Here is a 13958-nt window from a genome sequence, read left to right on the forward strand (position 1 = left end):
TGTGAATGCTCCCATACTGGAAGTTCTTAAGAAGATGTTGGGTAACCATTTGTCTGAAGTGGTGTAGGGTTTCCTGTCTGGGCAGCGGGTAGGACTAGAAGACCTCCAAGGTCCCTTCCAACTCTGTTATTCTAAAAAAAAATAGAGCCTCCCTTCAGGACCCTTTTAGTAGCTGTATGCAGGCCTGGCAATTGAATCATTCTTTCTGTCTTTGGAAGCATCGAACATCGTTTTTACACAAGCATCTGTTAAGCAGCCATTCCGGGGCACCAGAGGCTCTGGTAGAAAGAGACGGTGACCCTGTTTCAGCACAAAACTCAATTAAATATAGAGTGGTGTGTGTGGGGGGGGGAGGGAGGTTGCCATCTGAGGTGCCTCCGGCTCAAAATCTGTGCTCATTTTGGAAACCCGTTGAATGACCTTGAGTGGCTCGCAACTCTTCGGCTTAACTATTTCAGGAAGTGGGAGTTATTGGATAAACAACCTAACAATTACAAAGCATTTACGAACCAATGAAGATGAGCAATAATCAAAATTAATTATTCAATTTTATTACTCTACGGCTCTTCCTAATTAGCTTCTCTGGTTCCCCCTGACTTCTCTTTCCACTTACCTTACAATCTAGAAAGTCTGTGGTCCTGGCAAATGTTCTCCATTACACTTAGAACGCAGAATCCAGAAAGCCTCTGGCCCTACTGGGTGTTCCACAAATGATTTTCTATCAGAGCAGCTACCTTTTGCAAGTCAACAGATCAAAAGTTCCCAGGGTGTGGTTCAAACCAACCTTTTGTAGCCTGGAACAGACGATACATACCTTCTTTGCAACTATCTGTGGTAGAATCCGGAGAAATAATGCAACAGGAGCAGCTTTTTTTCCCAAACTTTACAGAATTCGGCACACGGCACTGATCTGCTCACGCAGCACATTTAAGCTGGTTATAGAATCAATCCATTTACTAGATCTGCGCTAGTACATTGAACCATAAACTAATGCCAGTGTCTGACCTGCCAGCACTTAAACCTCCAAATCGAAATGATCTTCGGCTCATTTATTGAGAAAGGTATAATTTTATTAGAAGCCAAGTGTATTGCAGTTATGCATAACCAGAACTGAGAATCGCATGCCAAAATACCTAAGTTCCACCTTTTCCTCCCTTCACTGCAGGAGTGGTACTCACTTACTTTTGCTACCAGTTCGCAAATGTGAGCGCATGCAGAGGACCTTCTGTGCATGCACAGAGTGTCAAAAACGGGATGTGATGACGTCCATGCAGGTGGGCGGAGCCTCCCATAGCCGCTACTACTGGTTTTCCCAAACCAGATAGAACCGACTGAATACCATCACTGCTTCACTGCCTCCCATTGCACGCTCCCTCTCTCTTTCCCTCCTCTCTCTCTCCCCCCCCACCTCTCTCACACACACACGTCCAATCAGGTTGAAGCAAGATGTTTTCAGAATGCTCACTTTAAGAATAGGTGGATATGCAGTTGCATTCTTCTCCCAGCCAGGTGACCTTTAAGCAGCATCTCGGGGAGATGCAGCAGTTAAAACTTTCGCTTTCCCACTTCAAGCATTCTCCCCACTCCCATCCACCCTCCCCGGAGTTCAAGGCTGTCACCGCATGGTAGCTAGCGAAGCACACAAACAAAAAAAAAAGAGCCTTGGTAGTACAGTGGTCTAAGGCACCCTGTTATTAAGCTGGTTATTAAGACCAGCTGCCTGCAATTACTGCAGGGTTCGAATCTCGCCAAGGCTCAAGGTTGACTCAGCCTTCCATCCTTTCTAAGGTAGGTAAATTGAGGACCCAGTTGTGGGGGCAATAAGCTGACTTTGTATAAAATATACAAAAGGATGAAGGCTATTGCTGAGCACATTGTAAGCCGCCCTGAGTCTCCGGAGAAGGGCGGCATATAAATCAAATAATAATAAAAAAAAAGCATAAGGTGGCAGCTGACAGCCAGGGGTTGGATTTATACAGCGCACTAAGCCAGAAATAACACAGTAAAAATTAATAATGTGGGCCAATGCAGCCACAAGGATTGCAACTGGAAGTTGCGTTGGGAGCTTCGGGTCTTCCAGATACTGTAGGGCTGAATGCAAATCTCAGTTGAGGGCCAGTGATGAGGGATTGCTGGAATGAGAAATCCACTAATATCTAGAAGCCAGTGGTGAAATGTAAAATTTGTTACTACTGGTTCTGTGGGTATAGCTTGGTGGTGGTGGGGTAATGCCATTGGGTGGGCATGGCCAACTTTTTTTTTTTTTTACTTTTAAAAGCATTTTTTTCTACAACCTCTTCAGCCAAAGAGGTTGTAAAAAAATGCTTTTAAAAGCCTCTGACGATCAGGCAACTCAGCTGGGGTCGTCAGAGGCTTTTAAAAGCATTTTTTTTTCCTACAACCTCTTTGGCCAAAGAGGTTGCAGAAAAAAATGCTTTTAAAAGCCTCTGACGATCAGGCAACTCAGCTGGGATCATCAGAGGTTGTTTTTTTTTTTTTTTACAACCTCTTCGGCCAAAGAGGTTGTAGAAAAAAATGCTTTTAAAAGCCTCTGACGATCCCAGCTGAGCCGTGCAATCATCAGAGGCTTTTTTTTTTACTTTTAAAAGCAATTTTTTCAGCCAAAGAGGTTGTAGAAAAAAATTCTTTTAAAAGTAAAAAAACAGCTTCTGATGATCGCGTGGCTCAGCTGGGCATGGGGGGGGGGCACACAGGGATTTTTTGCTACTGGTTCTCCAAACCACCTGCCGCCATCGTTACCGGATCGGGCGATCTGGTCCAAACCGGGAACATTTCACCCCTGCTAGAAGCCCACAAATGTCGCTATAAAAATCATTTGCTCCATTTCAACATTCTGAAACAATGGCACCTGCTCAGTATACCCTAAATTACAATGGTGACATTTATTATATCAAAAGGAGCAGTTTGGTGTAGTAGTTAAAAGCACGGAAACCAGAAACCCTGACTCCTCGTCCTCCCTTAGGCATGAAAGCTGGATGGGTGATTTTGGGTTAATCACCTGGAGACTGTGAGTTCTAGTCCCACCTTAGGCATGAAAGCCAGTTGGGTGACTTTGGTCCAATCACTCTTTCTCAGCCCCACTCACCTCACAAAATTAGTTTTGCTATTGGGATTATGTACATCACTTTGAGTTGTACAAAATAAAGGGACAGTATAAACCTAATAGAGATCATCTTTGCTTAACAACATTAATTGGGGATGGAAACTCTGTTGTTAAGTCCCAAAGGTGGTTTTTTTTTTTTTTGAGAGGCAACTGAACTTTCTTCAGAGGTTTTTTTCTTCTTTTTCTACAGCACAATAACTTGTGACTTCCTGCTGATTTTCCACATTCACTTTGCTTGTTGGAAACCAGCAAGGAAAGTCTCGGATTTTGATCAGTATCAGTGGAAATACTGTGACGGGCGTAAGTATGATGACTGTCATAATTACCCCTTGTTTAGTGCCATTGTGAGTTTCAACAGTCGCTGAACAAGTGGTGTTTAAGCAAGGATTACCTGTAAATAAATCAATGTCTCTGGCATGTTACTTTAACAGTGTGATAGCAAGAGAACAAATGGTGCTGAACTTAAAGATTTGTAGCTATTTAATCCCAGATCAGCCTCCTTTGGGGCAAGATTTGTTGTTAGTCGCAAAGTCGTGTCCGACCCATTGCAACCCCATGGACAACTTTCCTCCAGGCCTTCCTGTCCTCTACCATTCCCCAGAGACCATTTAAACTCACGCCAACTGCTTCAGTGACTCCATCCATCCACCTCCTTCTCTGCCGTCCCCTTCTTCTTTTGCCCTCCATCGTTCCCAGCATTAGGCTCTTCTCCAGTGAGTCCTTCCTTCTCATTAGGTGACCAAAGTTTTTGAGTTTCATCTTCAGGATCTGGCCTTCTAAAGAGCGGTCAGGGTTGATCTCCTCCAGGACTGACCGGTTTGATCGCTTTGCAGTCCAAGGGACTCGCAGGAGTCTTCTCCAGCACCAGAGTTCAAAAGCCTCAATTCTTTGGCGCTCAACCTTTCTTATGGTCCAACTTTCACAGCCATACATTGCAACTGGGAACACCATCGCCTGGACTATACGCACTTTTGTTGGCAGGGTGATGTCTCTGGTTTTTAGCATGCTGTCTAGCTTTGCCGTGGCTTTCCTCCCCAGGAGCAAGCGTCTTTTAATTTCTTGGCTGTAGTCCGTATGTGCGGTGATCTTGGAGCCCAGGAAAACAAAATCTGTCACTACCTCCCTTTCTTCCCCACCTATTTGCCAGGAATTGAGAGGGCCGGGAGCCATGATCTTAGTTTTTGGGGGCAAGATAGCTTGGGTCAAAAATAATGATGTTACTTGTGGGGGGAAAAAGAAAGAAAATTCAAGTTTCTTCCATTGCCCCACCCTAAAGAAAGCCTTTCACAAAAGCACCGCTCACTCACATTTCCTTTTCTGCTCTGCAGAAAGAGGAAACAGTTAATGAATAAATATATATATATAACCAAATGACCACTTTGTGGGTGAGAAAGAAAGAAGCAAAAGAAACTTTTTCTGCTTTGCTAATTTTTGTCTTTGTGTTCTCTCAGCCATGGATGCACACTTGCAAAGACATCTCTATATGTTGCTAACACAACTGTCCTATGTCCCACTAGCATGTCAGCCTTGGAAGTCACAGATTGTGTCACGTTTTCTGAATGTGTACAGTACGCTGAACTATAAACACACAAATCAACAAACCAGCCAAGACTGACTTTAGCCAAAATTACCCCGTGCCTGAGTTTCTTGGAAGTGTCTTTCTAAAGTCAGTATTTCTCAAGCTTGGCAACTTCAAGATCTGTGGACTTCAACTCCAAGAATTTCCAGTGTTAAACTTGGGTTCTTTTTCACGCAATTGACCTGCTTCCTAAATCAACCCTTTCATCAAACAAATCTAGGAGTCTATAGGCCAGTGATGGCTAACTGTTGTGACTGAGGCCCTCGTAGTGATTACCAAACACAGTTCAGTCCTGAACAAACTTATTTTATTAAAACAGCTGAGAATTAATTCATTCCCAGCTTTAATCCAAAACAAATTCTTCGGCCTTATCACCAACCTTTGATGTCTTTGGCAACCTGTCAAAGGCTTTTCTTGGCAAAACCCCCACAAAGTTCAAGAGGCGCTGACAAGAAACACTGGAATCAATGTTGCTTTTCTACAAAGAACCCAATGGCTCTTTGCTGCTCTTTTAAGCCTTCTGGGAGGGGGCCAATCATCTCCTGGCCTTACTCCTGAGTTGTCCTTTTTGCTTCAGCTGCTCTTGCCTTCTGGCAGCTCTTCGCATGCGCGCACTAGGAACAGGGTACTCCTGTTCCTCTGTCTCTCTGCTGTCTGCCTCCCAAGGCTCTGGAATCCGCGCATCGCTCCCAGATGGCCCTGGCCCCATCTCTGCCTCCAATGCAGAGCCCTCGTCCAGGCCTTCCCCAGACTCCAGGACTGGCCCATTGTCCTCCCCAGCCTCCTCACTGTCTGACTCCATTGCCAGGTCCGCAGGCTGCTGGCGGACCACAACAGTAATCTTTTTACTGTCGCGTGCCAAAAGCAGGGAGAGCGTGGGTGGGTTGTTTTGTGTGTGTGCCCTGCACATGCACGTGCGACCCCCCCAAACTCTCCCTGCATTTGGCACGTGATGGCACGGTGGGCCTGGTAGGCCCGTTTTTTCGCCCTCCCCAGGTTCCAGAGGCTTTCTTGGAGCCTGGGGAGGGCGAAAACTGCCTTCCCCACCCCTTTGGAGGCCCTCCAGAGACCAGAAATGGCCAATTTGCTGACTTCCAGAAGTTGGGAAATGGGCCGTTTCCAAACTCCGAAGGGCCTCCGGGGTGGGGGAGGCTGTTTTCACTTTTCCCAGGCTCCTAGAAAACCTCTGGAGTCTGGGGAGAGTGAAAAACGGGCCTTCCCCAACCACCCCCGGAGGCCCTCCAGAGACCGGAAACAGCCTGTTTCCCGACTTCTGGTGGGCCCGGAAGGCCCGAAAATCAGCTGGCCAGCATGCGCATGCACACCAGAGCTAAACTAGGGCAACGCTTGCGTGCCCACTGATAGGGCTTCGTGTGCCACCTGTGGCTCGTGTGCCATAGGTTCACCATCATGGCTATAGGCCATATAACGAAGGAAGTTACGAGAAAGGAACAATGGTTAAAAAAACCAAACCAGCTCAGCATTTTAGGCAAACAGAGGAACACGTTTTGTTCCTGGAGAAATCTGTTGTGTGAATTTAGCCACTTTCTTCTAACAGCCATAGGAAGGTCTGGTGAAATCCTATTGATTTCAATTGGGGGGTAATTCGTCTTAACTACCAGTGACATCAATGGGAATTTAAAGCCCTATGTTGTAACTCATGGGGGAATAAGAGGGAATCTGCATCCAGATGAGCATGGCAGATGTTGGGTTTGGCTCTACTTTGCTTGAGGAATCAAATCTTGAGCCCAGTGGGCATCGATTCAAAAAAAGCAAAAAAAAACCAAGATCAGCAGTCCAAAATGAGGAAAGAGAATTGAGAAATGAACAAGAGAGAAAGTGGGGGTGTGGGTATGGGAGGGACTAAATGAAGCAATGTTCTTTCAGTATGATGGAAGAATTTGCTTGCTGGGAGGGGGTTCAGAGAAGTCATTGTGGGTAGCATGGGGGGGGGTGTTTGCTCTTGCACTTAGGAGTGGTATGCTAGTTAAGAAAAGTGTACAAATGTCCTGCCTTTTACTCTATGACCAACCTCCCTCCAGTCAAGTCTTCTTGACTTCCCAATCTTCTATGAAATCTGAAGAGAAGGCATTCTTCCATGTTGCCAGCCAACACTGCTCAGAAACAATACTAGAAGGATTCCCCCATTGCCATCTCCTCCTACAGCAGAAGAAACTTGGAAATATCACCAAAAGGAACTCAAAAGAAATTCTCAAGAATAAGATAAGGACCTTGAGAGTAAGGTAAGAACCTCCCTACATTGTGTGGTTTCAAATATAGATAGGCAGATGGACACAGACAGAATATTTATCCACTCTCTCTCTTCACCCATTATCTCTATTATCTGTCTGTCTATCTGTCTTGTACTCTATCAATTCTTTCTTTCTTTCTTTCTTTCTTTCTTTCTTTCTTTCTTTCTTTCTTTCTTTCTTTCTTTCTTTCTTTCTCCTTCTCCTTCTCCTTCTCCTTCTCCCTCTTCCACCACTTCCTCCTCCTCCTCCTCCTCCTCCTCCTCCTCCTCCTCTTCTTCTTCTTCTTCCTCTTCCTCTTCCTCTTCCTCTTCCCTTCTTCTCCTTCTCCCTCTTCCACCACTTCCTCCTCCTCCTCCTCCTCCTCCTCCTCCTCCTCCTCCTCCTCCTCCTCCTCCTCCTCCTCCTCCTCCATCCTCCATCCTCCATCCTCCATCCCACCTACCAATCTAGGGATGGAACAGATCAAATAATCCCATGAGGCAGAATGGAGATTTGAAAGCTATCCTAAGAGCAGTAGGCATGCCACCCAGAGTCACTTTTCGTGAGATGGGCAGCCACATATACATGATAAATACATAAATAAAATAAAAACAGGCCATTCAAGAAAAAGCAAGCAAGACGGCAGGGAAGTTGTATTTCAACTTGGCTTGCCATTCCAAAGCAGCAGGTAACGGACAAGATGTAGCAGGGCTGGGATGCCAATCGAAGCTGAGCTGAAGCTGAGAACGGCAGCTCAGCAAAACCTGCCAAGTCCTGGGTGCACGCGAGAGGATTATTTATAGTTGACAAGCATGGGGAGAGGATTCGGGGGTGGGGGGAGAGTGAGTAGGGCGGGATGAAGTGGTAAACAGGCTGTCAGTGAGCAGAAGAAATAGAGCATGAAGAAGCCGCTGTTCCCGGTGCAGGTGCTGATGGGGGGGAGCAGCTGGGGTCCCCCCGGCTTGTGACAGGTGAGCCCCTCTGGGAGAGCTTGGGGACAGGAGGGAGATCTGGGAGAGGCATTTAAGAACAGAGCCAAGATGGGTAGCCAGGATAAAAAAAACTATTGTTAGTTATCTCATAGCTGAGAGAGGAATTGGGAGAGGGGGGAGGGAAGAAGGTTGGGCTCATGCCCCCCCCTCCTTTGAATTGCCCTCCATCCCACTTCAGCAGAAGGCATCTCTCCACTAATTGGGGCACAGACCCATACCTGCAAATCTGCACAAGGCTCCAGCAGAGAGCAGGATCTTACCAGGGTTCTACAGTATCCAACCTGAACTTAATAGATTCTATAAAGTATATCTGCTTTGGTGCCCTCATCAGTTTTAGACAGCTGGGATGGAATCTTGTTCTCCCTCCCCTTGGGTAGATCCCTGGCAGTCTTCCACAGACAAGAGGAATATTCCCGGGGTCTATGGAGATTCTCAGTCATCCAGATCATGGTTATCCCAAAGGTGCTTTTTCAAGAAACGACTGGACTTTCTGTTTTTTCTTTGAAGACGTTTCGCTTCTCATCCAAGAAGCTTCTTCAGTTCTGACTGGATGGTGGGACTCAAGGAATATAAATCCTTCCATTCCCCACCATCCAGTCAGAGCTGAAGAAGCTTCTTGAACGAGAAGCGAAACATCTTCAAAGAAAAAACAGAAAGTCCAGTTGCCTCTTGAAAAAACACCTTTGGGACAACATTCCCAAAGGGATAAGACAGATCCCAACCAAATTCTGAATTTGCTATCTATATTTTTGAACTCAACATCCCACAGTTTTGATGCTTAAAACAAAAAGGGCTTTGAAAGCTGGTGATGCTGAGTCAGTCTATTTTTTTTTTTTAATTTGATTTATATGCCGCCCTTCTCCGGAGACTCAGGGCGGCTTACAATGCACTAAGCAATAGCCTTCATTCTTTTGTATATTTATACAAAGTCAGCTTATTGCCCCCACAAACTGGGTCCTCAGTTTACCTACCTTAGAAAGGATGGAAGGCTGAGTCAACCTTGAGCCTTGGCGAGATTCGAACCTGCAGTAATTGCAGGCAGCTGGTCTTAATAACCAGCTTAATAACAGGGTGCCTTAGACCACTGTACTACCAAGGCTCTTGGTAGTATTGAGCTAATGTGCCAGAAACTTTTTATTCCTGATATTAGATAACACCCATAGTTTTAAGAGATCCATCAGTCAATATTTTATCTGCCTGTGCACCTGCAATAATTTTGAAATGCCACAGTGTCACACAATTAAAGGAAAGGAAAAGATTCTGATTAGTATAGTATATGAGAGTTATTCTATCAATGGTTAGAGAAGAAATATGAAAATTAGAAAGAAAAATAGAGAAGTGAAATACAGAAAAATGTTTTAATAAAGTTAAATAAGCTAAGAAGAGGATTGTTATAATAGCTGGCATGTTAGGTATTAGTATTAAGTTAAGAATAGACAAAATATCAAATATGGCTGTACATTTTAATTGTTATTGCACAAAATATTTGTACCCAGATGACACACTGTTTAATGAAAGATGAAATGTTTGTATTAAAATAGATTTTTTAAAAAAAATTGAAATGCCACAGTGGAAAAGCCTATTTTAGAAGAGGTTTTTCTAATTTGCAAGCGGTTGAGAGCCACATGCCTCTCCTAAAGCAATAGCTTTGTGCACAAAACGCAAAAGCCAAGAAAATATACATAGAATTTTATCTAGACAGGAGGTGGTGGGACGACACACTGCTAGAATAATCTCTGGGCTCAGTCATGCTGTCCCATTGAAGACTGGAAAGGAACATTTTTCTTTGAGCTTTTTTTAAAAAACAGTTTATTTGTACATTTTCATTTAACATACATAAGTGCTTTGCGAACAGTGGACTGTCTGGGTTGATTGCTTACATAATAATGTTTTTCCCAGCTTCTAATTTCTACCTCTACTATCCAACCATTTATAAAACAAATCCCACAGTTGAAAGTACTCTGTAGCTTCCTTTTCTTTTATCTTTAATGTCAGCCTATCCACTTCTACGCAATCTAATATATTTTTTTTTAATTACAACTTCTTCTCTCGGGGTTTCCTCATTTTTCCAATACTGTGCAAATACAATTCTTGCTGCCATCAAAGCATGCAATATTAAATACAAATTCCCCCTTATTTTATATATATATATATATATATATATATATATATATATATATATATATATATATATATATGTATGTATGTATGTATGTATGTATGTATGTATGTATGTATGTATGTATGTATTTTTCTGGTACTGTACCTAACAAAAATATGAACATATGTGCAAGGCTGATATCTACTCAACCTCCGAAAGAAAAACTGTTGTTGGTGGCAAGGCTATCCATTTGGTCTAAGTGTCACTGGAGGCATTTAATATGGTCAATATATTCTGTACAGGCTGGGAGCAGCCTCAGGATCCAGTTTCTTTAGCATATTTGTAAAATCTCGACAAATTCTGGAGATTGCAAGTTGTTCCAGTCCTTCCAAGATCTCCAGGTTTAGTGGAAATCGACACAGTGATGTCATGCTAAAAACCATGGCTCGTTTAACGATGCAGTTTATTGATATAAATCACAGTAGTCGGATTCTTGAGTCCTTAATTTACAAACCACAGCCGCTGGATTCAATGAACACACTGAGTCAAGGGTGGGCTTCACTTACCTTTGCTACCAGTTCACTCGCGCACCACTTCTGCGCATGCACAGATTGTAGTTGATGACGTCCGGGCGGGTGGGCGGAGCTTCCCGCCGCCGCTGCTACCGGTTTGCCCAAACCGGGGCGAACCGGTAGCAACCCACCACTGCACTGAGTCGAAGGCAAACAATTCGTATCGACCCTTAAAGCAATGAAGAAACTTATACTGGGGGGGGGGGGGAATGCTGGAAATGTTCCCTCTTAAGGTGTCGTTCTTCAGGCCCCTTGGAAATAATGTGATTGTGTGACTGACTACTTCTGTTACCTCGGCTGAAATGATAAAACTGTCAGAAAAATAAGAATGGAGAGTGATGGGGGTACCAATCTAACGTCGAAGTGTAGGAATGCCAGTGAGCACCAGCTGTGCTTTATGTGTGCGCATTGAGGAAGAATGATCTAATGAGATGGGTCCCCCCCCTTTTTTTGTTTTTTTTTTCTGTTCAATTGTGACCAGTTCTCAGAGAATGCTTGGACAAGTTCCCTGCAGTTTTCTAGGCAAGGTTTTTTTTTTTTTCCCAGAAGTGCTTTGCCATTGCTTCCTTCCTAGGGCTGAGAGTCAGGGACTGGCCCAAGGTCACCCAGCTGGCTTCAGGAGAAGGAAGGCTGTGGAGATGCCACCGGAAACTTTATAGAGATGGAAGAAAAGGACAGGATAGGACACGAGCAGTAGCTACAGCTGCCCAGTTTATGGTTTCACTTCCGATCTCTGTCTGTCTCAGGGGTGGATTCTACTTACCTTTACTAGTGGTTGGCAATGGGGCCACGCGCATGCGCATTTTGATGACATCGGGGTCAGTGGGCGGAGCCTCCCGCCGGTTTTACTACCGGTTCTATAGAACCAGTGTGAACTGGGAGCAACCCACACCACTGGTCTGGCTGTCTGTCTGGCTGTGTGTGTGTGTGTGTGTGTGTGTGTGTGAGAGAGAGAGAGAGAGAGAGAGAGAGAGAGAGAGAGAGAGAGGAGAGAGAGAGAGAGAGAGATGGGAGAGGAAAGATTCAGCATTTACGCTGCAAGCAATTTCCATGCGCAACGATCATTAGCAAATTGACAATTGTGTCCAGAGCCCGGAGCTGAAACAAAAATTCACATGCATTTGAAATGTGTCGCATTCAGAAGCCAGAAAGATGCTGCTGCTGCTCTTTCTCTTTCTTTCTTTCTTTCTTTCTTTCTTTCTTTCTTTCTTTCTTTCTTTCTTTCTTTCTTTCTTTCTTTCTTTCTTTCTTTCTTTCTCTCTCTCTCTCTCTCTCTCTCTCTCTCTCTCTCTCCTCTCTCTTCTTTCTTTTCTTTCTTTCTTTCTTTCTTTCTTTCTTTTTCAGAGAGGGAGGAGGCCTTTTAGCCAAATGCCCTGCTTAAAATTAGCACCAGGAACTGAATTTTGCCACCAACCAACTTTCCCCCCCCAATCGAGCATATCAAACTAGCAGCGCGACCTCGAGCAAACAGATGAAGCAAACACAATGGCAAATGCCCTTCAAAAAAAAAAAAAATCGTCAGACAAAATTTGTTGTGGTTATGTCGTGGTCATCTGGATCTTTGCAACCCATTTTTTGGTGGCCATATTTTATGCAGGACGATTCTTCGGTCCCCTTGTTTTAAATAGTGATGGTCAAAAGAGGTACGGATGATGTGGACTGAAATGACACATCAGGTCAAGATCCTCAGGCTAGGGGAGATGAAAAGTCAAATTGTTTAATTCAATTTTACTTTATTTTTTAAATTTTGTATCTATGTATTTTTACTGTTTGGCTGTTCACCGCCCTGAGTCCTTCGGGAGTAGGGTGGTATATAAATTAAATAAATAATAATAATAATAAAAAAATGAGTCTCAATAGCAGAGAGAAATGTTATCCCTGAAGTGCAGGCTGGAAGTTATTCAGCACATATTATACCAAAAAAAACCCAAACCCCAAAGTTTTTAGTTTTAGTTTACTTTATTGTCATTGCACCTCATACAACGAAATGAAATGCCATCTTCAGTGTGCATTTATACAATAAAAAAAATAAAATGGAAAAGACACATCCTTCACATTCTATACATTTGAATTAAACCCCCCTGATATTGCATTAATATTGCACCATAGTAGAATTCAATATAGTTACTGCTCTGGGATAGAAGCTGTTGTTCAGCCTATTTGTCCTTGTTTTTTATTGCTCTGTACCGTCTGCCAGATGGTAATAGTTCAAAAAAAAAAAGGGGGTATCCAGGATGAGATGGATCTTTAAGAATGTTTTGAACTTCTTAAGGCAGTGGGGGGATATAAAGCTCTTCCAAAGAGGGGAGGGGGGCAACCAGTGATCCTCTGGGCAATGACGTTGACCCTCTGGAGCGCTGTCCTATCTGCCACTGTGCAATTGGCAAACCATACGCAGGTGCAATAAATGGGGTTATTTTGAGTTTCTTTCTCACTCTTTCCCTTCCCCCAGACCAGCTGATCTTTTCCTCCTCCTTTAACAGTTCATTTGCTGCCCTTCTCAAGATCAAGTGTGCAGTTTTTCACCCCCAGGTTAGACTACTCATTACTCATCTAACAGCCTTAGCCAAAGGATAAAGTAGCCAGTTACTCATCAGGAAACTACTTCTAATGACTGTAGTCCACGTTTCGTACAGAGGGCAGCAAATGACCTTTAAATACACGCAGTTCTTCTAATGAGTCACCACCACACCTTGTATGAATAAATCCTTTGGTTCAGACGTTGTGATCCCTTTGTACCCTAGCAATGGAAGGGAGAGAGTATCATCTTAAATGTGATCTTAGGCAGCCAAATATCTCAGGACAGTTTAAGTGGGCATCAATAACAAGCCAACAAGTGCTGGGATGGGTGATCATTGTGAGAATAATCATGTTTCAGAAAAGAAGTTAATAATCTGCTCAGGAATCTGTAGAACAGTAATGGCTAACCTTTTTCACATCATGTGCCGAAAGCATGTGCCCGTGCCAGGCACCCATAATGCAATGTGCCCCCCCCGTGCATGCATGCATGACCCCCCCCGCCCCCTGCCCTCGCACATGTGCACGTGACTCCCCCCGCTCCTTCTGCCCCGTGCATGCGCACGCAACCCCCCCTGCCCCCTGCTTTGGGCCTAGCAGGCTTCCCTGCAGCCTCCTGGTCCCAAAAAATGGGCTATAGGGGGGCACCCTGCACCCACCGCCCCCCCATTTTGGGCCTAGGAGGCCTCCCTGCAGCCTCCTGGTGCATGACTCCCTCTCCCCCGTGCATGTGCACACGTCTCCTGCATGTGCCCCATTCCCCGTGCATCCCAAAAATCGGCTGGGAGGCGGGAGGCGCCACACATGCATACACGCTGGAGCTGAGCTGGGGATGGCTCGCG

This window comes from Pituophis catenifer, unplaced genomic scaffold (genome assembly GCF_029215685.1).
Source record: "Pituophis catenifer annectens isolate HBS135680 unplaced genomic scaffold, rPitCat1.0.hap2 SCAF_9, whole genome shotgun sequence".
NCBI classification, from domain to species: domain Eukaryota; kingdom Metazoa; phylum Chordata; class Lepidosauria; order Squamata; family Colubridae; genus Pituophis; species Pituophis catenifer.